This window comes from Impatiens glandulifera, chromosome 2, assembly GCF_907164915.1.
Source record: "Impatiens glandulifera chromosome 2, dImpGla2.1, whole genome shotgun sequence".
NCBI classification, from domain to species: Eukaryota; Viridiplantae; Streptophyta; class Magnoliopsida; order Ericales; family Balsaminaceae; genus Impatiens; species Impatiens glandulifera.
In genome coordinates, this window is record NC_061863.1 from 13,474,504 (window position 1) to 13,497,401 (window position 22,898).

At 32.6% G+C, this 22,898-nt stretch overlaps 5 non-coding genes and 4 pseudogenes across 5 annotated transcripts; all 9 read right to left on the minus strand.

Moving 5' to 3' along the window:
- Positions 1 to 960: 960 nt before the first annotated feature.
- On the minus strand, positions 961 to 21,283 carry LOC124924374 (annotated as a pseudogene).
- On the minus strand, positions 3,866 to 3,952 carry LOC124928293 (annotated as a pseudogene).
- Positions 5,866 to 5,950, minus strand: LOC124928289. The gene has a single exon (XR_007098502.1). It is a non-coding gene; the product is annotated as a small nucleolar RNA snoR20a (small nucleolar RNA).
- LOC124928358 lies at positions 6,034 to 6,120 on the minus strand. The gene has a single exon (XR_007098557.1). It is a non-coding gene; the product is annotated as a small nucleolar RNA R38 (small nucleolar RNA).
- LOC124928248 lies at positions 6,510 to 6,593 on the minus strand. The gene has a single exon (XR_007098469.1). It is a non-coding gene; the product is annotated as a small nucleolar RNA R38 (small nucleolar RNA).
- Positions 6,678 to 6,765, minus strand: LOC124928291 (annotated as a pseudogene).
- LOC124928257 lies at positions 6,836 to 6,918 on the minus strand. Its single transcript, XR_007098477.1, has one exon. It is a non-coding gene; the product is annotated as a small nucleolar RNA R38 (small nucleolar RNA).
- On the minus strand, positions 6,943 to 7,031 carry LOC124928286 (annotated as a pseudogene).
- Positions 7,128 to 7,213, minus strand: LOC124928273. The gene has a single exon (XR_007098491.1). It is a non-coding gene; the product is annotated as a small nucleolar RNA snoR64a (small nucleolar RNA).
- Positions 21,284 to 22,898: the final 1,615 nt, after the last annotated feature.

Consider the following 22,898-nt stretch of genomic DNA (forward strand, 5'->3'; position numbering starts at 1 on the left):
CCTTAGATCTTTACTAAGTTAGTTTTAGCCTTTTAAAACATAGTTTAAGCTATACTTTTTATTTTTTTATTTACCCTAAAAATAAATGTGATTTTGTCCATTTTTGATGTAGGTCTTGTGTGTTTGTACAGGAAAATAAAATGAAAAGAAAGCACAACAAATAAAAGACAACTTAAAGCCTACAAAAATAAAACCTCGCATAAGTTTTCCTGATGATTAATGAAGTCTAATAATAGATTTACCAAAGTTTAGGTTATTCTATGTTGCCAAATTTTAGGATTATAAATGAGTGTTCATTTAAGTATAGACTTTAGGTAAACTCATGGAGAAATCTTCATTATTTTGGGTTTTATGTTTTATATTTCATTTTTGGTATTGAGATTTATATTTCTTATTTTGATTAGATTATAAGTTCTGTTTTAGGCTTAGTCTAACATAAGATATAAAAATACACAAACCTACCCCCTAATCAAACCAAAAACATAAAATAAACATAAGTCTATGCATGACAGAAAATAAAAAAATAAAAAAAATTGATAAAAGGAAAATTCGATCGTGCTAATAGGGCAAATTACTTAGATGGCCCTCAAATTACTTCGATCGCTTACTTTTAGCCCTTAAACTATTTTTGAAAACAAATCGCCCCTCAAATTTTCAGAACGGGTCACTAGTGACCCTTCTGTCAATTTTTTCGTTAAACATAACGGTTCTAACTAAAATTCTTCCAACTATTATAATAGTTTACTTTTGGCAATCCAACTATTTTGATGAGTGATTTTTAATCCTTAAATTACTTTTCCCCAAAACTATCAATATATTCAATCTTGACTCATTTTTAGCCGATCATTCTTTCTCAACTAAGGCTTCTCTTAAAAAGGATGATGCAAATCTATAGAAAAGAAACAACACTACCTAAGATATTAAGTAGGTATGTTTTGTGGTTTGGTCTAAAAGACTCGACCAAAATGGTTGGATTCATAAATACACAATCACAATAATCATCAATTAATCCATGTCAAGGAATTCCATTCTCCTTCTCATTGTACCTTTCAGATCTAAAGCTTCCCTTTCCACCTTTTGCGCCTTGTTATTTTTGCAACTAAAACAGAGGTCATGTGAGGAGGAAGTTCTTCCTTTCCAAATTCATTTCGCCAATTAAAACCACATTCTCCCCTCGAATAATATATAAACCTAGAAGAATGCCACAATAAATATCACCAACTATAACTCTCACAAGCACCTTCCAACACCGCATTTGCAAATTGGTCAAAGGAACAAAGTATTCCCATAAGATTTCTTCATCTTACAGCAATACAATCAACTTCTTATCAAGTTAGCTTGCAAGAGATGTTGTAAAGTAAATATTTTTTAGTCTTGCCCAAGACGTTTTAGCAATGTCATAGAGCAACAATGACAATGGAGATAGATTCGTATTTTATTGAGGATGACTTTTGAGGTAATTTTGTATTGGAGCGACGATTGATTTGAAGGTAGATTAGTACTCGATCGAAAGAAGATAGATATTAAGACTTCTGCGGGATCTTTAACGAAATATGAGACTGAGAACTTGAGCAATGAGAGAGATGACTCTATATTTTTCTTCTGTAAATTTGTAGAGAGAAAGAGAAAAATAAAGAGAAAGAGAGAGGGAGAAAATGAGGGTTGAAAATGAGGGTTTTAATTAAAGGTCGATATGTTGTAACAGAAAAATTGACAGAAAGGTCTTTGGTGACCCTTTTGATAGTTTGAGGGTTATTGGTCACCTATATAATTTGGGTTTAATAGAATATAATATATAATATTTTATTATATATAATAATTATTTATTATATAATTTATAGTATATAATAATTCATCTCCCATTCTCTAAACCTAATTCATCAATCATCCACTTATATATTTTCTAAACCGAATTTTAATTCATCAGTCATATATATTCTCTAAACCTAATTTTAATATAAATAAAATTAGAGTTAAAAAATATATATGACTAGAAATTAAAATTCAATTTAAAAAATATATATGAGTAAGGTGAGGAATTATGTTTAAAGAATTCGAAAGTTAAAAATAAAATTCAAAAACCATATTTGAATTCGGTCAAATATTCATTTCAGACCAAATATTGAACACTTTTAAAGACAATCATTATTTGAAAAACTAGATCGAAAAACTCCATGTTGCTCACTACTAGAAAGCAAAAGAAGTGTAAGCGAGATCCATAATCATTATTGAAGAAATGGAAAAGTCAATAAGTGTCGCTTGGATGTGCATCGCTAAAGGCCCCAATAAACCTTGTTTCTAACTAAATGGTAACAAACAACTCCTCAAACCACATATTCATGGAATTAAATATTATTTACAAAAAAAAATAAAATAAAACATAAAGTAAAACGAAAATAAAATAAACAACACAAGGCATACACTTTTTAGGGTTATCTTGTTTATCCCTAAACCCAAATATTTTTGCTCTCACATGCATGTATATGTAATATAAATGTAATGAGTGCAAACAATAAATCAATAATTAAACCTGATTTACACAAAATGACAAAGAAGAATTAAGAATTTTAGTCTTATTAGGATATTTACAAAAATTTCTTGGGCCCAAAATTCAATCCGATTTAAAAAAGATGACAGAACATCCAAAGAAATTTAAGACCCATTTAGGGTAAGTTTAGCATTTATAAAATATTTACAAGTTATTATGCAAAAATCTAAATCAAAATGTCAAGAACAAAAATCATTGAAAGTTCTTGCTCAAAAATAGACAAAACAGTGGATATAAAAGCCCTTTATGGAGATTATGATTATTATCCAAAAAAGAGAACTACCTTAAACAAGAAACTTTGAAGACCATGTTCTTGCTCAAAAATGGGAAAATATGGATAGCATAGGCGCATGGATAATGAGAAAAACATGTGGGAAGCCCAAGGACTTGATGATAAAAACTTAATAGTCCATGCCTAAGTCATTAATAAGGGGTTTTACAATGGGAATCTAAGTAAAATCTAAGCCTAGTCATATGAGAAAAGTTAATGATGAAAAATTATCCATTTGACATGTTAGAGAAAATTATTAATTTTTGGCAAGGTGAAATGACTCTCTACTTGGCCCATCAACAATATATGTGACATTTTTTACCAATAGAAATTCAGAATTTTTTGATTATAGCATCTTATTACTTTTAGCATTTTCAATTCCCTCATCATTTGATTGGATCCAATTTGGACAAACACTACACCCTCGATCTCAATCAGATTACTTTCCGAGACACAACTTTGCTAATAAGGCTTTTAAATAAAAATATTTATTTAACATATAAATTTCTTTAAAACATAAAATATAAAAATTTTAATTTATATTTCTTTTAAATTATTCTACATTAACTTTTCATACATTAACTTTTCATAGTAGAATAATTTAAAAGAAATATAAAACAAAATTTATTAAGATTGAAACTTTCAATAAAAAGGTAAAAAAAAAATAAGAAGAAAAATAAAATAACAAGTCATTAGTATTACACGAAAACACTGGAGAACATCAAAATATAAAATTTTAAAACATGTTTTCTAATATTTCAACAAAAACTAGAATCACACTTAACCAAACCAATATATGTTTAATAATTTTGATATTAAACTATAATAAATCTCTAAATTAATACAAAATAATTCAAAATTTAAAAACACTAATGCAAAACATGTCTTCTAACTACCAAATGACATTAATTTAGGTGGACACTTAATTTAAGCCACTTCGTAATTATCAAATATTCAAACAATTTCATTCTCACGATCACCATAAATAAAATGCCAGAGTTTATGGCAATTGGTATCATAGATAAAAAAAGTTTAAAGAAAAATGATCCTCAGACCGTCCTAGTTCAAATTTATCAACATTTGCTGCAAATATTTTACAGCTCAGTTAATCTCAACTTTTAGTCATCATTGGAACACAAGAATTAAATGAACATCCATTTCATTTAACATATATGAAACAAATTGAAAAAATAGAACAAAAGAATTGTGGCGTAAGGAATTTAACAAACAACCAAAATTAAATAGTGGAGACTTTAGGACGTTGTGAGACATAGCGTCTAAAAAAATCATTTCCACACATAACCAACGCTGAACTCACTCTCTTAATTTCCTAATTTTTAAAATTATGTAAAGACTATGAAGTCGTGAGGTTAATTAATATTGAAAATTATAAAATAAGTCTATGATATTATTCCATTAAAAAACTCTCAAACTCTTTCTGATTTGACGAGATGGTATGTTATGAAATTGTTTATAAAAACACCGTTTTATAAACTAAAAATTTTCAAACCTTAAATTAATTTCTCTCACATTTTTAAAATCAACTTTTAAAGGGCGTACTAGATATTTTCAACTCATCGATCAAGTTTTTTTTAAAATCGAGGTCCTTTTCATCATTTGATTGTATTCATCGCTCTTCTTTCGGTTGGGATACAAATAAAATAACTTAAAGCTTGTTTGATATTTGGTTATTGAGACAAAACCCGGTTTTTATCCCCCAAACTCATCTTATTAACAATCTAATAATCAATTTTATCTATTTAAATACCAAAACTACCTCAATTCTCTCACATTCAACCTATTCTCTAGGGGTGTAAACGAGCAAAGTCGCTCGTGAGCCGTTCGGTCAAATATCGATTCGAGTTCGGTCAAAATCGAAATCGAGCCGAGCTCGTTTAAGATTCGAGCCGAATTCGAGCTTAGATAAGACTTGTTTGATGGCTCATCGAGCTTTTTCGAGCCTAATCAAATAATTTATTTTTTCAATCAAAATTTGAAACATCCATAAAACTATTTATAGGCTTATTGCTTATGATACCAATACCAAAATTATTGATAAGTAAAAAGTGAGATTTTCAATATTTTGTTATATTAAGAATAGTATTATAAATTAAAAAATATATATTATATAATAATTATAAGAAAAAAAATATATTGATTTATTTTTTTTTATAAGAAATTAATATATATTTATATTTAAATTCGAGCTATCGAACCTATGGTTATATGATCAAGCCGAGTTCGAACTTAATATTAAAAGATCGATAGCTCGATCGAGCTTGAACTCGAACCAATAAAAAACGAGTCGAGCCGAACTCAAGTTCAGGTTAGTCTCGGCTCGTTTACACCCCTACTATCCTCTCAACAAAAGGGTATATTTATCTTAAAATTTTAAAAATCAATTCTTTCCTAATTTTTATTAAACAAGAATTTTTAAGAAAAACCCAAATAAAACCCAAAAATCAACCTCCTTATATATTTGAAATTTGCCATTCATTTATAGTTCAAAATAAGCACACTTTGCTAAAAAAACAAATCAAAATTTTTTTAAACATATATTTAATTTTAAGTTTGAAAAAGATACAAAATAAAAAATTTAATTTATCTGTTTATTTATTTTCCTTTTAAATTATTCTATATTAACACAAAGAAGACTAAATTTTTTTTTAACATAAAATAGTTACATATATATATTGTAAAACTTTAGAAGGGAAAATTAGAACAAAATTTATTAAGTTTGAAAATTTCAATAAAAAGGTACAAAAATAAAAATAATAAGAAAATTAAATAATGAGACATTTGTGTTTAAAGACCACCACCTTGGAGAACATTAAAATATAAAATTTTGAAATATGTTTTTAAATATTTTAGCCAAACCTATAATCACAATTAAATGACAACTAACCAACCCAATATATATTTAATAATTTTAATATTATACTATAATAAATCTCTAAACTAATTAAAAAAATAAAACAATTCCATTTGACAGTAATTTTTTGGGTCAATTGACATCCACCAAAAGAAAAAGTTTTAAGAAAAGTACTCCTCAGACCGTCCTAGTTCAAATTTATCAACATTTGCTGCAAATATTTTACAGCTCAGTTAATCTCAACTTAGTCATCATTGGAACACAAGAATTACATTAACATCCTCCAATTCATTAACACTTTTGAAGCAATTTGAAAATATAGAAATAAAGAAGAAAAAAAAAACATTTGTCAGATCACATTGAATTCATCACTTTATGTATCAGACAGGGATAACTGTGAAATTCTGTATATCATCATCCTCAAAATGTAAAAATAACAGAACAAAACAAAACAGAGGAAAAAATGAATCTTTTGAGCTATTTAAAATTAAACCTTAGTAATTACTGGTTTTATATTGGTCATGAAGAAAAATGAAAACAAATCAAGATTTCAGTTAAAGAATACAATGAAACAGGGATGAATGATCATAACAATGAATTTAAAATAATGGATTAATGAAAACAAGATTGAAACTTTACATAATCTTGTCTTCAAAGAGCAAATAGCAATCCAGTAATAGCCAAACCAAACAATTTGCAAATAATCATATTAACACTTATAGTTCAGGATCAAAATCATAGCTACAAAATCTTCTGCAACAAAAACTATACTTTACAAATAACAAATTATTACAGGAAATGAAATAAAATGTGAAACATAGAGAGTCAGATCACATTGGATTCAGCAAATACTTGCTCAGACAGGGATAACTGTGAATTATTATGTCTCATCATCCTCAACAAACTAAATTAATTTCATTTCATTCAAAACAAGTTCATAAGGGTAATATAACCATTCATCAAAAGAAATTATAGATAAAAAATCAACCTCAGACCGTCCTAGTTCAAATTTATCAACATTTGCTGCAAATAATGTTTTACAGCTCAGTTAATCTCAACTTAGTCATCATAGGAACACAAGAACTGGATTCAACAGCCAATTAAAGGTATTGAAAGTTTGGAAAATTGGAAGAGAAACTAAAAAAGATAAGTCAGATCACATAGAATTCATCACTTTGTATATCAGACAGGGATAACTGTGAATTTTTCTGTATCATCATCCTAAAAACAATAAGAAAATACAAACAGAAAGCCTCAGACCGTCCTAGTTCAAGAACATTTCAACATAACAACAAGTAATATTTGAAGCTCTGTCAAATTAAATCTTAGTCATCACTGGCATAGAAATTAAATTGAACAACAACAGACAATAACAAACACTATATAAGAACAGATGAAGAAAAGAAATGAGTAACAAACACTACAAGAGAAAGAAAGCATCAGATCTTCCTATTCAAGAAGAAAATCACAATACCCACATAAAATCTTTGTAAAGGATTATGAGTACTCAACTTGAAAGTGATCATCATTTGAAATTCCTTCGAGACGGAAAGAAAATTTTAGACGCTTGGCGATGTGGATAATGCAAATGGTTACAGATGGTGTACATAAAACCCTAGATAGTGTTATTGAAATCCTTCCGTTTGCACCAGTTTATATAGGGTTGAGAGAACTAGGAGCGGTTTAGACGGTTTATGGGCCCAACTAATAAGAACCCTAAAATTATTATTTTTATATTTGATTTATATCTCTTATATTTTAATATTTATAAAATTTTAAATATATAATTTTAAATTTTAAATATTTTATTAAATTAATGATAATTTTTGTGAAAAAAAATTAAAAATAAACGTGTCAAAACCAACTGAATTAAAATTGATAACATATCCATACAAAATAAAAATAGAGAAATGATTAAATAAAGGAATTTGGTGAGAGAATTTGGTGAGGGAATAACTCGCTGAAAAAATCAAATAATTTCTCTATTTTCTCTCTTTCCTCCCACTTTTACATTTATCAAGATGTGAAATTATTCTTTCACCAAATTCCCTCCTCTCTCTATGACTCCTCATAAAAATAATAATTATAATATTTTATTTATTTATTATAAAGTTATTATATTATAATTATTAAAATATTTTAAATTAATTATGTGTTAAGTGAATTTTTATTAAATTATTAAGTTATAATATTTATTATATTATAATTATTAAAATATTTTAAATTAATTATATATAAATAAATATTTATAAAAATATTAAGTAATGATAATATTTATTATATTATATTATAATATATTAAATAAAAATAATAATTTAAATATATAATTAAAAATATTAAAAATAAATTTAGAATATATTTAATAATAAAATAAAAATTAATAAAAATATAAATTAAAACAAATAAAATGTGAGTTTAATAGTAAAATAAGTTATAATAAATTAGTTTGAAAAGATAAACTTGAAACATAAATTAATTTGGAAAGCACCTACAAAACTATGTAAGATAAACTTGAAACATAAATTAGTTTGGAAAGCACCTACAAAACTATATAATATTAAAGTTTATAAATACATATGCATTGATGTGTTTAAAAAAATATAATCATAATAAATTAATTTTTAGATTTTTTAATCTAATTTATAACTTGATTAATTAACTAAAATATTAAAAAAAACATTAAAATATTATTTATTTTCAATGAAAGAAAGGTAATAACAGTTAGGTTTCAGGTTAATTCTTCATAATTAACAAAAACTAAAATATTACATGTTTATTTATTTTTATTTTTTTAATTATCATTAATGTTTAATATCTCTTAAGTATTTTTATCAAAACTAGCATGAATACCATGCATTTGTACGAATAAAAATATATTTAAAATATTATTTATCTATAAATATTTTAAATAAAATTAATATTATTCATATCTAATTAAAATTGGTTTTAGTCTGTAAAAATTAAGTTTAATCTTAAACTTATTAACATATATTTTATCTCTGGGCAGCCCACTTAACTCATTAATTGACCATCATCTTGTGACTCACACTTTTTCATATGCTTTTGGGGAACCACCCACTAATCTTAGTTGACCTTAATTGATAACACATTTTTTTATCTTTCGTCAAACTCAACCACCAATCTTTTAATTCCAACCTCACACTCGACAAACCACCCATCACCCACCTAACATTCATCTCGTGACCTCACACTTTCAAATGATCGTCAAACCAACCACTAATTCTGACATCACACTCGACAAACCACCCACCACCCGACCTCAATCTCGTAACCTCACACTTTCAAATGCTCGCCAAATCAACCACTATTTCAACCTCACACTTGACAAATCACCCACCACACGATCTCCATCTCGTGACCTCACACTTTTAAATGCTCTCCAACTCAACCAATAATTTCCGACCTCACACTCAACAAACCACCCACCACCCGACTTACATCTCGTGACCTCACACTTTCAAATGAAAGCCAAACTAACCACTAATTCCGACCTCAGACTTTCAGAGTATCATTTGTTTAAAAGTTGTGTCACCATATATTATAGTCAATAAATTTTCATGTTTGGGGATTCGAACCCTAGTCTTAAGAATGAAACACTAGTAAAAAAAGGGTCTTTACCGACGGTTTTTCCCGAAGGTTTTGTAAACCTCTCCTAAATACTCCCGAGAGGAACAAATCCTTCGCTATTAAAAATAGATTCCGAGAGGGTGTAAAACCTTCGGGTTTATTCATTATTACCGAAAGTTCTACAAAGAACTTTCGGTTTTTACCTTCCCAAAAAACCCAAAAAAATTCTAAGTGTTGGATGTGGGTTATTTGCGAAGGTTTTTGTGAAAACCCTCGGTTTTGAAATCCCTTGGTTTTTTAATTCCGAAAGTTTTACAAAGAACCTTCGGTTTTGCTCATTAAAAAAAAATTCAAATTTTTGAAATTGGTTTTTCCGAAGGTTTTTTAAAAAACCCTCGGTTTTGACTAATATCAAAACCGAAAGTTTTATGAAAACCTTCGGCCTCAACCTCTATAAATACAAACCCTAACCCTTCTCTTTTTCATTCCGCTTCTCTCCTTTCTCTCTCTTTCGCCTCCGCCGCCGCCTGCCTCCTCCAAGCCGCGGGTTCTTCTCCTCTCTTCAGGTAATTTGTTTGATTTGGTTTTTTTGTTTTGTTTATTGTAAGATTTAGATTTTTCTTAAGTTTGTATATATATATATATATATTATAGATCTAGATTTTTGTTAGTTTACGTTATTTTGTTTGATGAATATATATATATATATATACATATATGATCTGAAATGCATTTAGGACATGGGTGATGATTCGACATGGAAGAGACTTCGGCGTACACCGGAGAAACTGCATCCGTGTTACCAGAATCTAATAACAAAAATAAGAAATTGCGGCACGTGAGGAAGAGGTCAGAAAGATGACGCTTGAAATGGAACAAATCCGACTAAGGGATGCCGAAAGAGGTCGTTTGCTCAGTGAAATCAAAGCGGACCGGGCCGAAATGTCTCGGAGATTAGAGAATCTCGAACAGGAACTTGTCTTGTTGAGGAGTCGACTGAATCAACCACCCGCTCCTTCCACCCCATCTAATAATTAATTTGTAGATTTATTATGGATTTATTATGGGTTTATGACAATTAATATTTAATTTTATGCGTTATGTTTTAATATTTATGAATTATTGTTATTATGTTATTTTGGTTTGGTTTAATTAATATGTTTTAAATAATTATGTTTTGTTGACTTTTCACCCTTTTTTAAAAAAAAACCGCATCGCAAAACCGAGGGTTTATTTTGAAACCTTCGGTTTTGACGAATTTTTTTTAAAATATTGAGGTAAAAACCGAAGGTTTTCAAATAAACCTTCGGTTTTGACCTTACATTAAAAAAATAGGATTTTTTTCTAAGTATGGGGAAGGGTAAAAACCGAAGGTTTTCAAATAAACCTTCGGTTTTGTCCTCACATTAAAAAAATAAGATTTTTTTCTAAGTATGGGGAAGGGTAAAACCGAAGGTTTTCAAATAAACCTACGGTTTTGACCTTACATTAAAAAAATCGGATTTTTTTCTAAGTATGGGGAAGGGTAAAAACCGAAGGTTTTCAAATAAACCTTCGGTTTTGACCTTACATTAAAAAAATAGGATTTTTTTCTAAGTATGGGGAAGGGTAAAATCCGAAGGTTTATTTGAAAACCTTCGGTTTTGACCTTACATTAAAAAAAATAGGATTTTTTTCTAAGTATGGGGAAGGGTAAAATCCGAAGGTTTATTTGAAAACCTTCGGTTTTGACCTTACATTAAAAAAATAGGATTTTTTTCTAAGTATGGGGAAGGGTAAAAACCGAAGGTTTTCAAATAAACCTTCGGTTTTGTCCTCACATTAAAAAAATAAGATTTTTTTCTAAGTATGGGGAAGGGTAAAAACCGAAGGTTTTCAAATAAACCTTCGGTTTTGACCTTACATTAAAAAAATCGGATTTTTTTCTAAGTATGGGGAAGGGTAAAAACCGAAGGTTTATTTGAAAACCTTCGGTTTTGACCTTACATTAAAAAAATAGGATTTTTTTCTAAGTATGGGGAAGGGTAAAAACCGAAGGTTTTCAAATAAACCTTCGGTTTTGACCTTACATTAAAAAAATAGGATTTTTTTCTAAGTATGGGGAAGGGTAAAATCCGAAGGTTTATTTGAAAACCTTCGGTTTTGACCTTACATTAAAAAAATAGGATTTTTTTCTAAGTATGGGGAAGGGTAAAAACCGAAGGTTTTCAAATAAACCTTCGGTTTTGTCCTCACATTAAAAAAATAAGATTTTTTTCTAAGTATGGGGAAGGGTAAAAACCGAAGGTTTTCAAATAAACCTTCGGTTTTGACCTTACATTAAAAAAATCGGATTTTTTTCTAAGTATGGGGAAGGGTAAAAACCGAAGGTTTATTTGAAAACCTTCGGTTTTGACCTTACATTAAAAAAATAGGATTTTTTTCTAAGTATGGGGAAGGGTAAAAACCGAAGGTTTTCAAATAAACCTTCGGTTTTGACCTTACATTAAAAAAATCGGATTTTTTTCTAAGTATGGGGAAGGGTAAAAACCGAAGGTTTATTTGAAAACCTTCGGTTTTGACCTTACATTAAAAAAATAGGATTTTTTTCTAAGTATGGGGAAGGGTAAAAACCGAAGGTTTTCAAATAAACCTTCGGTTTTAACTATGGTCAGGACCGAGAGTTATATGTAAATCCTTCGCAAATACACATAAAAAACGAAAGTTAATGTTATAACTTTCGGTTTTGACAATTCCTAATTTGTTAAATTATTTTGTTTTTAAGCCACTAATCTTAACTCCTAACTAATATAATCAAGTGTGAGTTATATTTTAAAAATGAATATTGTGTTTTATGTTGAAATGTTTATGATTGTGTTTGATTATTATAGAGAAGTATTTATGTTTGAATGTTTATGTTTGATTATGTTAAGAATGTGTTTAATGTTTGATCATATGGATTGTGCAATATTGTAAGGATAACAAATGTGTTAAATCGATGTTGTTTAAGGTCATTAGAAGGTGAGAAACAAAAGAATTTAACAAATTTGGAAGTGATAAAACCGAAAGTTAAATATTTAACCTTCGGAAATATCCATCTAAACCGAAAGTTCTATATAAAACTTTCGGGTTTTATACTTCTCAAGACCGAAAGTTATATATACAACTTTCGTTTTTTATGTGTATTTGCGAAGGTTAATTATATAACTTTCGGTTTTTATATTTTCAATTTTTTAAATTAGAGTATTTTTTCTTTCCAATATAGACTTCTAACTAATATAATCAAGTGTGAGTTATATTTTAAAAATTTATATTGTGTTTTATGTTGAAATGTTTATGATTGTGTTTTATTAATATAGAGAAGTGTATTTGAATGTTTATGTATGATTATGTAAAGAATATGTGTAATGTTTGATCATATGGATTGTGCAATATTGTAAGGATAACAAATGTGTTTAATCAATGTTGTTAAAGGTCATTAGTAGGTGAGAAACAAAAGAATTTAACAAATTTGGAAGTGATAATCCCGAAAGTTATATATTTAACCTTCGGAAATACCCCTCTAAACCGAGAGTTGTATATAAATCTCTTGGTTTTTAATAAGGGTGAAAACCGAGAGTTGTATATAAAACTCTCGGGTTTTAAGTCAAAACCGAGAGTTGTATATAAAACTCTCGGGTTTTAAGTCAAAACCGAGAGTTGTATATAAAACTCTCGGGTTTTAATAAGGGTCAAAATCGAGAGTTGTATATACAACTCTCGGGTTTTAATAAGGGTAAAACCGAGAGTTATATATACAACTCTCGGGTTTCAATAAGGGTAAAACCGAGAGTTTTATATAAAACTCTCGGAAATTACATCATAAAATAAAATACGGGCGCCTCTTTCTCTTCTTTTCCCGATTTCATTTCCCTCTTCTCCTCTCATCTCCTCCGCACTCAAGTCTCTCCCCGACGAACAAGTCGCCGCGCGTACTCCTGCCGAAGACCTTGCGCCGCCGCCCTGCCGAAGACCTTGCGCCGCCGCCCTGCCGAAGACCACCGATTCTTTTGAAGAATCGCCCGCTGCCGCCGCCGAAACGTGAAGAATCTCTGCCGCCGCCGCCGCCCTGCAAGGTTAGTTTATTATTTATTTTGCAATTAGGTTAGATTATTGTTAGATTGTTGCAATTAGGTTAGATTAATTTTAGATTCTTGTTAGATTTTTCAGATTAGGTTAGATTATTGTTAGATTTTTGAAATTAGGTTAGATTATTGTTAGATTTTTGCAATTAGGTTAGATTTTGGTTAGATTATGTATATATTATTGTTAAATTAGGTTATAAGTTTAAGATTAGGTTATTGTTAGTATGATTTGGGTTTAATTTTGATTTAGGTTTGATTGTGGTTGGTATGAATTGGGTTTAATTTTGATTTAGTTTTGATTGTGGTTGGTATAATTTGGGTTTAATTTTGATTTAGGTTTGATTGTGGTTGGTATGATTTGGGTTTAATTTTGATTTAGGTTTGATTGTGGTTGGTATGATTTGGGTTTGATTTTGATTTAGGTTGTGATTGTTTTGATTTGTGTTAGATGTTGTTTCATTTAGGTTTTGGTTTGATTTTGTTTTAATTGTGATTGGTTTGATTTGTGTTATATGTTGTTTCATTTAGGTTTTGGTTTGATTTTGTTTTGATTGTGATTGGTTTGATTTGTGTTATATGTTGTTTCATTTAGGTTTGGTTTGATTTTGTTTTGATTGTGATTGGTTTGATTAGTGTTATATGTTGTTTCATTTAGGTTTTGGTTTAGGGTTTAGGGTTGATTGTGATTTGGGTGTAATTTATTATTGTTAGGTTTGGATTACGAATTTCAGCCGCCCCCTGCCCGCCCGTCAATCTACATCCGCTGCTCTTCTTCGTTGCTCTTTTTGTGCAAGGTTAGTTCTTCATGTTAGATTTATGTTCGATTAGATTTATGTTAGATTAGGTATCATGTCTGATTTATGTTTGATTATGTTAGCTTTTCATGTTAGATTTAAGTGATATTTTTGTTTGATTTGATTTATGTTAGATTAGGTATTAAGTTTGTTAGATTATCTTGGATTAGATTGGGTTTGAATTATAATTGATTGTAGGTTAGAATTGTTAAATGCAATGAATTATGTATGAATAAAATTATGTTGGATTATAATTGATTGCTTCGAAAGGTGTATGAATGATATAATTCTAGATTATATGTATGTTGAATTTTGGTTGAATAATGAGACATTAGATAGAAATTATGTTAGCATTATGTAAGCCTAATTAATTTAGACAAATTTAAGTAAATAATAATGCGGGTTGTTTTCCATTTTATTAGAAATATGGAAGTACCCGATAAAAGCTGGATGACCTTACGTCGAGATCATCCAGATTACGAGGAAGGCGTTGACAAATTCCTCGAGTATGCTGTTAGGAGTACATCCCGACAAACCGTGAAATGTCCCTGCGTGAAATGCTTGAACACGCCGTTTATGGAAATAGACGAAGTGAAGACTCACCTCATTGTTTATGGAATAAATGTGCATTATCAGTATTGGTATTTTCATGGAGAAAAAAAACGTACTACTCAAGTGGTGAATGACGATGTCGATGAAGATGCCGATGACTTCGATGATGATGATGATGACGATGATCAGTCGGAGGATGCCGTGCCGGAATTCAACGATGGGAGACCGGAGATGAATAATACAGTTAATGAAGAGGTCAACGAAGAACGTTATATGCACGAATTTATAAACGATATGTTCCCCAACGTTAATGACGTCCCGGATAACGATGAACCAGTCGAAGATGCGCATAGATTTTATAAATTGCTTGATGATTGCAAACGACCATTGTATGAAGGTGCTCGAATAACGAAATCATCGGCACTACTGAAACTACTTCACATAAAAAATGTATGTCAATGGACGAATTCTTCGTTCGATATGTTGCTGCGTCTGCTTAAAGACTACATATTACCGATTGACGCTCAATTGCCAAACTCATACTATGAAAGTTAAAAATTCATTACTGATATCGGGCTAAAATATGACAAGATAGACGCATGTAAGAACAACTGTATGCTATTTTGGAAGGACGACATAAATGAAGATTCTTGCAGAGTTTGCGGTCTTTCAAGATGGAAAGTCGACCAAACAAGTGGGACGGTTCGGGAGATGCAAAACGGGAAATTCATTCCAAAAAAGGTGTTGAGATATTTCCCTTTAATACCAAGACTGCAAAGACTATACATGTCCTCAAAAACGGCTCCAATGATGAGATGACATAAAGAAGGAAGAGTTGACAGTGATACGTTGAGACACCCCGCTGATTCCTTAACTTGGAAGACGTTTGATGAAAATTATACAGATTTTGCTTCAGAATCCCGAAACGTAAGACTTGGTTTATCAAGCGATGGATTTCAACCATTTGCAAATGGGAAAAAATCATACAGTGTTTGGCCGGTAATTCTCGTCCCTTATAATGTGTCACCCACGACTTGCATGGATTCTAGCAATTTCATTTTATCTATGTTAATTCCGGGTCCAAAGAGTCCGGGAGATGCAATTGACATATTTCTGCAGCCATTGATCGATGAGTTGCATGAACTGTGGCAAACAGGTGTGAAAATGTTTGATGCACACACCTCGCAATACTTTAACATGCGAGCGGCGTTGTTGTGGACCATTAACGACTTTCCCGCATACGCGAATTTATCAGGCTGGAGTACGAAAGGTAAATTTGCTTGTCCTTGTTGTAACAACGACACGGTATCCCTTCGATTGGTCCATGGTTCCAAACAATGTTACTTGGGTCACAGACGTTTCCTTCCACCTAAGCACAAATACAGAAGGGATAAAGAGTCGTTTGATGGTCGAACTGATTATAGGGATCCCCCTAGATTGTTAACGGGCCAAGAAAGTTATGAGCAAGCACGAGACCTAGAAGACATTATTCTTAGTGCGGATATGAGCAAGAGAACCAAGATATATCATGAAACGCGGGGCGACAATTGGAACAAACTTAGCATTTTCTTCCGTCTACCTTATTGGAAATCGCTATTATTGAGACATAATTTGGATGTGATGCATATTGAGAAAAATATCTGTGATAGCGTGTTGGGAACAATAATGAATGTGAAAGAGAAGACTAAGGATGGTCCTAAAGCTCGTAAAGACTTAGAACTCTTAGGCATAAAATCATGGTTACATCCTATAAATGATGAAGGAGTTGTTCATTATCCAGAAGCGCCTTTCACTTTGACATCCGAAAATAAAATACGTCTTTGTAACTTCTTGAAAGATCTCAAGTTGCTTGATGGGTTTTGCTCAAATATCGGGGGTTGTGTAAATTTGGAAGAGAAAAAACTTTCGGGATTAAAGAGTCATGATTGTCACATTTTGTTGGAATATCTAATTCCTTTAGCAACTCGTGGATTGCTTCCAGAGTATGTGTATGATGCGTTAGTAAATTTGTCTCGTTTCTTTCGGTTGTTGTGCTTCAAAGATTTGATTCAAGAGGACCTGAAACAATTGTACATGGATATTACATTGACACTTTGCAAATTTGAAATGATTTTTCCGCCGTCAATCTTCGACATCATGATGCATCTCCCGGTTCACTTGTCATTTGAGGCTTTGCTTGGAGGACCTATTCAGTATCGATGGATGTATCCCTTTGAACATTACATGGGTACAATGAAAAGATATTTGCGGAATAATAACCACCCCGAAGCCTCTATAAGCGAGAGCTATCTTGTTAACGAAAGTATTAGCTTATATGCCAGGTATATGGAGAACAAGATCAAGAAAATGCACAACCTGAAATCTCGGGGATTTCAATATTTGCATCATTGGAAGACCTATCCAACGGAAAAGTATACAACTTGGATTATATAGATCGAGTGACAGCTCATTCTTACATTTTGAAAAATTGTCCCGAAGCAGAACCTTTTTACATGTAAGTTTCAAAGTTGTTGTTACTAATTAGCATTAAAGGGTGTTACTAATTAACATTCGATCTATTTGCAGAGATTATAACAACGAGTCCAGTGGAGAAACGTTTGCCGCATATTTCAAGCATCGAGTGAGTAAATTACAAACCATATATCCTAACTCTTTTTATTCATATTAACAACTACATTTCGGATACATATATAGGTCGCCCATTTAGCAGAAAGTAACGACATATCAAGAGACCTCAAGATCTTAGGAGAAGGTCCAAGTATGTACTCGTCTATGTATGTTTGGTGTAAAGTAAATGGATTCAAATTCTGTACAGAAAAACACGACGAAGGTTTGACAACTCAAAATAGTGGGGTGGTTGTTGAGGGATACAACGGATCTGAAACTATGTCATACTACAGAGTTTTGACGGATATAATCGAATTACAATACTATTCTCACAAATGAGTTGTTTTATTCAAGTGTAAGTGGTTTGATACACACTCGGGGGAACTAGGAGTGAAAGTGGATAAATATGGCTTCGTAAGTGTAAATGTAAACCGAATATTGAAAACGCAAAGTCAAGACCCGTATATATTGGCGAGTCAAGCAAAACAAGTATTCTACGCCCCTGATATGTCAGCCCGACCCGGTTGGAAGATTGTGACAAAAATAAAACCGCGGTTTACAAACATATAGTTCAGATTAATTAATTAGGTAGATTTAATTATGTTTTTAACTTTATATTCATTTTTATTACTACTTTATTTCAAGTATTCACTCATTTTTATTAATGGTGTGAATTAAGAATGTCTGAAGCTCCTAAAACAACTTGGAAGAGTATGAGGAAGACACCCAAGAAATTGGATAAGAGTTACCAAAACCTACTTGCCCAATCCGAGTCGTTAAAGCAACGAGGATCGTCTTCGAGAGACCAACCACCGATTCCTGTGGTCCCGATAGCTACTGCGCCTCCCTGAACATACGAGACTGAAGACGATGATGACCTCGCAGAGTTTATAGAGAGCACATTCGCTGATAATCTGCCTAGCGATGAGGCTGAAGACGAGGGTCTTGAGGAGCCTATCGAGGAGCAGGATGACGAGGAGGAGCACGGGACCACTCCCGACCCATCATCGACAGGTATTTCGTTTACAAATTAGTTAGTGTTTCAATTGATTGACATATTTAATTAAGATTTTGATAATTTTGAAGAATCTTCTGCCCGCAAGAGACGGGGGAAGAACAAGAATATTGCGCTGTCTAAGAGGCTAGCGGGGACGAGGATCCCTCTAACGTTTAGAGAGAAGGATGGGAGGCCAGGCGGTACAGACGTGGGAAGGACACGGTGGTCTAGACATGTGGGGTCGATTATCCGGAGCCCCGCAGCCGTCTCACACCGTCTTCTCAAGTGGAAGGCTTTAAGTGCAGACCAATTGGATTCACTGTGGACTGCTATCAAGGTTAATAATTATTACTTGATTATACATTACGTCATTAAATAATTATTTTTCACATCTGGATGTTATTTTTTTCAGGATCCGTTCGAAGCGACTAATGGTGACATTGAGTCTTTTCGAACGACGGGGTTGGGACACGCCAATCAGATATGGGATAGATGGCAGTCGGATTTGAACAAGAATTATATCCGCGTCCACAAAGGAGACGAGGCGGCGGTACTGGCTAATCCTCCACCGGACTACGATCGAGATGATTGGGAGTTTGTGTGTCGCAACCATTTCTTCACAGAAACGTTTAAGGTACGGTTTCATAATTCAAATAAAAGTTGATATTAATTAATCTAACTTCATTTGTTATTTCAAATACAGAGACACAGTACTACAAATATGAAGAATCGGAAGAACCTGAAATTCCCGCATCGAACGGGAAGTACACCGTTTGCACAAATTGAAGACGAGTTGGTAAGTACATTATTTGTAATAAATTAATATAAAGATTGTTATTAATTATATAAATCATTTAATTCAACAGGCGATTGAAATGGGACGGCCACCGTCTGTAATTGAAGTATTCAAGAGGACCCGTACACCAAAACCGACACAAGAAAACCCAACACCCGTCCCGGACGAACACGTGCAAGAGAAAATAGTAAGTGAATTGAATATGCCTAGTTTTTTTATTTTAGAAATGATATTTTATTTGAATTGTGCAGGCTGAGATGGAGGAGGTTGTTAGTAACGAACCGGGAATATCTGATTTTGAATTGACGGAGAGGGTGTTCGGACAACAAAAACACGGGGTCGTCTTCGGAATGGGATCAGGCGTCCGGCCCACACACTTTCGTGAGGATCGTCGTAGTGGAAACAGTTCACAGCGAAACAATGAGCGATTGTTAGAAGAGAATCAAATGATGAAGCTCAAGCTGGAGGAACTGGAGAAGAGGGATGAAGAAAGAAGGCGCAGAATGGATGAAATGAAAGCGGAAAATGAAGAAATTGTGGAAAGAATGGAGAGGGAGAAGTCAGAGATGAACGCAAGAATGGAGAGAATAGAATTGTACATGAGGCAAGGACCACCTCCTCCCCCCACAAGCTAAGGTTGTTTCGATTCAAAACATTTTTTCATTAGTGGTTGGATTTAGAACAGATTGTTCGGAATATTAGTTTGGTGTCGAATTTTGTAAGGTTCATGATCAATTAATGTGATCGTTTAATGTATGTTGAATTTCTTTTATCATTGATATATTGGTTTGGTGGCTGAACAGGTTTTGGTTGCGAACAAAATAATCCGCACATTTTTAAAAATTTACATGAAAAAACCGAAAGTAAATATGAAATCTCTCGGGTTTTCTCTTTGTGGAAAAACCGAGAGATATTAGAAAACTCTCGGTTTTTAGCCGAAGAGAAAACCGAGAGTTATATGAAAAACCCTCGGTTTTTCCACAAAGAGAAAAACCGAAAGTTCTTTGTAAAACCCTCGGTTTTTCCACAAAGAGAAAAACCGAAAGTTCTTTGTAAAACCCTCGGTTTTTCCACAAAGAGAAAAACCGAAGGTTCTTTGTAAAACCCTCGGTTTTTCCACAAAGAGAAAAACCGAAAGATCTTTGTAAAACCCTCGGTTTTTCCACAAAGAGAAAAACCGAAAGTTCTTTGTAAAACCCTCGGTTTTTCCACAAAGAGAAAAACCGAAGGTTCTTTGTAAAACCCTCGGTTTTTCCAAAAGAGAAAAATCCGAAAGTTTTCATATAACTCTCGGTTTTTCTCTTTGTGGAAATCCCGAGAGAGTCAATACCGAGGGATGGCGAGAGTTACTAAAACCTTCGGTAAGGTCTCTTTACCGAGAGTTATATGCTCAAAACCGAGAGTTTTAACTCTCGGTTTTGACCACTTTTTCACCAGTGAAATGTGAATACTTTAACTGCTAGACCATTCGAAATTGTTGAAATAATTTTATAATTTTGTGTATGTATATATATATTTTGTATTTAATATTTATTATCATTTAGTTAATTTTTATATTAACCAAAAAATTATTTATGCAAATAAAGAAAATATTATATATGCAATTAGAAAAAATTATTTATGCAATTAGGGAACTTTCGAAGCCGTCTGAACTAGAACTGACGTCATCCGCTGAGGGGGAACTCTCGAAGCCGTCTAAACTAGAGCAGATCCCATCTGCTGAGGGGGAACGTGCCCGTTGTCAAGGGGCGCCTGAAACCGGAGCTTCTAAGTTTTCTTCTTCATCTAAATAGAAGATACCCGAAGAAAGGTTCCCCTCTCCTCCAACATTAAAACGTCCATCTCCTATCCAATCCAAGTCAACCTCTTTCCCAGATCATCGTCTTCGATCTGAAGATATATCAGGCTGCATTTTGGAGTTATGTGGTGAAATCCAAGAAGATCAAGAGGACTCCAGGGCAAGGTTGAATGCTCCTCACGCACCTGCCAAAGAAAAGGAACTAGAGTACTCAATGCAGGTAAGTTGTTATGCTAATCATATCCGCTTTGTTCCTGTTGGATCACATCTTGTCTCTTCTACCCATTCATCATCTAAGGAAGCATCTCCAAGAGTCATGAACTTCCAGAAATTTATTCTGGACTCTTTGTTCACCATTCAACAAAGTGTTCAGTCTTTGGTTCAAGAATGGAGAACATTGAGAAGACTAACGCTTCAAACTCCAAAGCAAACGTGTCAAACTCCAGGGCAAATGATGTGAATTCCAAGGCGTGTACTGCCTTAGCCAATGCCCAAAAGAGCACAAATAAAGATCTACTAGAAATTGCTCAAGATGTTAAGCTTCTCCACACTCATGCTAAAAGAATGCAGCAATTCGTTTTCACTCATATCGATGAAACTTCTGTCAAAACCGAGTCTCGAAATATTGAACATCACAATGAAACAAAATATGTGTTGGTGTCACTCACTCATCAACTCATGGAGATAGGCAAATCCCTTAAGGTTGTAGAAGCTGAACGTATGGAAGTTGTTGACGCTGTTGCTCAACACTTCCAGGCTGAAGAGGATGCTACTGCTAAGGCAGCTAAGGAAGTTGTCGATGTTGTTAAAAAGGGGGAAGGTAGCAATAGAGGGGGTCAAGCACTCGTGGAACTCGATCAAAAATAAAACTTGCTCAAGGCGGTCGAGGTAGCTGCCAATCTGATTGAGGTGGCTGTGGTCGAAGAAACGATAGAGGCGGTGGTGGTGATGGTCGAGTTGTAGGTCAGATGCATAACCTTTTAACCGATGAATAAATTCTTCAAGACGAAATTCTAAGAATTAAAAGGGAAGGATCTTAAATCTATTATCTTACGTTATGTACTTTATTTCTGTTTAAATACACTAGATAATTCTTAAGTTCGTAATCTAAAGTTGAATTTGTGTTCTTAACTCGATTGTTCTACTAAATTGTTGGGTTAAATTAAACAAAGAAAATAGAAAATTAAATAATAAAGAAATAATTAATTATCGTAAAAGAATATGCACAACATAATTTTGATGATATGGTTTGAACAAAACTAAGTTAGGTTATAATTTGGCGTTGTGTAAGTACAGATCTAAAGAAGGCTATCTGTTTGGACGTCGTCTATCTCCTTTAGATGTGGTCTAATGGAAAGCGCAGTTAGATGCGGTCTAACTCATTTAGACGTGGTCTAAAGGAAAGCATAGTTAGACGCAGTCTAACTCTTTTAGACGTGGTCTAAAGGGAAGCACAATTAGACGCGGTCTAACTCCTTTAGAGGTGGTCTAAGGGGAAGCGCAGTTAGACGCGGTCTAACTCTTTTAGACGTGGTCTAAAGGGAAGCGCTGTTAGACGTGGTCTATAGGAAAGCGCAGTTAGACGCGGTCTAACTCCTTTAGACGTGGTCTAAAGGGAAGCGCAGTTAGACGTCGTCTAACTCCTTTAGACGTCGTCTAAAGTAAAGCACAGTTAGACGCGGTCTATCTCATTTAGATGTCCGAAGGCGCGTCTAACTACGTACTCACTCAGCTCATCTGCAGTTATCGTTTTCAACAGTCTGACAAGCCAGCTGATCTGAACGAATGAACAACTGCCACATACTTCAATATTCAAATTGCCCACGATGCAGTACAAAAGTATATTAGAGGATATTCGACGCACTACATGTCTTGTACGAGCACGATCCCAATGCTAAGTTTGTTGTACCTTCGTACTATTGGCGGGTGTTCAACGTAGACATGCCATGTGTCCTCCAAGAAAGTTCAAATG